This window comes from Pavona decussata, unplaced genomic scaffold (assembly GCF_977016875.1).
Source record: "Pavona decussata unplaced genomic scaffold, jaPavDecu1.1 SCAFFOLD_447, whole genome shotgun sequence".
Taxonomy (NCBI): Eukaryota; Metazoa; Cnidaria; class Anthozoa; order Scleractinia; family Agariciidae; genus Pavona; species Pavona decussata.
In genome coordinates, this window is record NW_028145798.1 from 44,380 (window position 1) to 47,500 (window position 3,121).

Consider the following 3,121-nt stretch of genomic DNA (forward strand, 5'->3'; position numbering starts at 1 on the left):
ATATGAGGATCACAATACTATTAAAGAAAACAAATCTTCGTGTTTTTAAATGCCCTTAGATTAACTGAAAAGTAGCCTGGATGTTTCTGTGGAATTTTTACTTAGCGCCCTGACTTTTTTTTTATTATATCTCCAGATCCCAACCGATAGTCACCTCACACAAGTCTTTCCAAGCGGCTGTTTCCTGTTGTTAAGGTTTCGTAGTGGTGGAGTGTGAGCCCACTTATAAACAGAAAACCAACAAAGCTGCGAAATACTTCGCCATGTTATGAAAAACAGATTCAAGAACTTTGCTGCTACTTTGATAATTTGAACGAGGCTGTGTGTGTTGTCACCTTTTTTTAGAGTAAGTCTTTTGTTGATTTTTTATTGAACTACTGCCAGACAAAATATTGATTTGCCAGCCATTGACGCACATGTTTAATATCAGCATACAACAGGACTCCAGGGCTCTGTGCCATGGAAAGTGGAGTGGCCTGTAATGTTCTAATATCAAGAACCAAAACAAAGGGAAAGGAAACGGTTGGATTTTGAATATAACATTACGTCTGGACAAGCATCTATTAAAATGACTCAACAAGGAGATTTGTATATCTGAGTCACTCGTCCCTCCCCGTGGATGTCCATCTCAACAGTCTGTAGCAAGTCCCTTTCTTGGCTCACCGATACTCCTTATAGGAACACGCAGGCTTGCATAAAAAACAATTTCCACGTGGAACGCGCCTCGTCTGTACTTTCCCCCTCCCCACTACTAAAAGACAAGCCCCATAAAATATACTCCTTTGTAACGAAGTCCCAATTTAACAACAATACTCTTCATCCCAGTAAAATATAAATGGAAAGTCTGATTCAAAGCAGACTGTTTGCTGTCCCCCATTTTCCCGTGTCACAGTAGATACCGCGAACTGCTGCACTCCTGATTTGCAATAGCGAGCGCAGCTTTCAGAAACCGCCAAAACTACTGAGGGGGGCCCTCGTCAGGTTGTACAGGGTGGGGTAGGCCGGGCCGGTAAAATCGAGCTTTCCTCTCCTCACTACGGACTCTCGACAGGATTTTGCACGATTTTGGCCCTCTCCCCAGCCATAAACAATTATTCACTGAAGTGGAGGTGAATAGTGATGGATATTTACCGAGCCGCGAATATGGGGTTGAAAAGATTAAACAACTCACCATTTAATGCCGTCAAACCAAACTTTGTTGCCTCGTTTATCGAAATAATTTCCTCTTAAGTAACGTGGCGAAATGGGAAGCCATCTTGTTTCTCTTCGGCTGCTCGGAGGTGAATAGTACTTGGCTAATCACCTCCGAGATAGCCAATCAGCGCGAGCGAAAAGTACTATTCACTTGTGTGGTTTATACTAATCTGTGATATCGGGATTTGAAAACAATTTTTACGAACACATTTTCCCCAGTCTCTTGGTACTTCGTTATATCTGGGTTTTACTGCACATATCTTTGGCGGAAAACGGGGTTGCTAGTCACCTACTAGGTTATTTACATACTCTTATCTTTTCGCTATTTCCTTGATATGCTATTCTTTTTTATAAACTGGGGTTATTTTTGCGTTCGCTTGATAATTTTAGGTTTAACCGGAACATCTCAGACCATCTACACTGAGCCTGAATTAAAAAATAAAATAACACAATGGCATCAAGTTTTCGGAAATGATTAATTATTTTCCCAACATCGTAAAGAGCGAGGGGAAGTGGGTTCTGCTCGCACCGATGTTGAACGTTTAGAACTTTTTTTCTCAATATTTGAGGAAGTGCCATAAAACTTTCAGAAATTAATTTGAGCTGGTTGGTTATATTGTGATTATGACCCATTACTCGGGCCGTAAGGCGGCACGAGTTAAGGTTTCGGTAGCATTATCAAATTCTTTTTTTTCTTGGTCGCGATGGGCTGAGAGATAAGACTTCGGGCCACGAGTTATTGTTCTTGGTCTCGTTTTATGTACTCGGGTGGAACGAGTTAAGTTTTCGGTCGCGTTCTTTGTACTCGGGCCGTGAGGAGTGTATACAATATGCGAGCCAGCGAGGCATGCGAGGCAGACGTGCGCGGCATGAACAAAACATGCGAGGCATGAACAACCCCAATATCACCTGCTAACCGTTAAGCTAACCGGAGAGCTATTTAAGCTAACCTGAGTGCTCTTTAGGCTAACTGGAGTGTTTTTTAGGCTAGCCTGTGTGCCTCACACGTCGGCCTCGCATGCCTCGATGGCTTGCAGATTGTGCATCACCGCGGTGAGGCGCCGAGTCTGAAGTTCACCACATGACGTGTCACATACAGGATGGCAGATGCAAGACACAAATGACTAAAAATAAGACTTTTTCCCCTAGAATGTATCAACTTTAACAGAAACTGCATTCGCTTACCTAGAGAGGCATTTTCTATATCCAAGGCGAAGACTCTTAAACTTTATGCGATGAACAGACGCGAAGAAACTTTATCTGTTTATATGTGTATTTTTATCACAGGCGGCCTAAGCTCAAGCTCTGAACGGTTGATCATGTTGCGTAATAGCGGTCACGGCGCAAGTATAAGAGTTTGTATGGGAATATTTACGATCGGGTTTAGGGTGTACAAATATTGGAAAGTTCTTAATAAAAATGACATACCTTGCTTCTAAGGTGTATTGCCTATTGTTTATTGTCTGTTATTGTCTGTTTGTTATTTTGTGCTGATTTGAGACCATTTTAGCAAGTTATCACTTCCTAGGTTTCCCACTCCTAAGAGAAAGACAAGGCATCACATTCCGTTTCGGAAGGCCTCTTCCGAGAAGCAAAAAATCCCAGCTCAAAATGATCGAGCAGCCACAAAACCAACGCAGAATCCCAGCGCAAATGTCCCAGTTTCATTTCAGATTAAATAGCAACGCAATCCGGGCCCTTCAGCCGACGCCAAGCGGCAGTTTAGTTTCAATAATCCCAGATTTCAACAGTGTAAAGGCCCGTGTACAAATTCACCACGACACACGACCGTTGAAAACTCAATTTTTGTTTTTAACCCGGGGTGCCCTCGGGTCAAATCGACAGGAGGCCAATGTCTCCATCGCTCATTCAACTGATTCAACTACGCGCCTGTCGATTTGACCCGAAAAGCACAAAATAACAAACA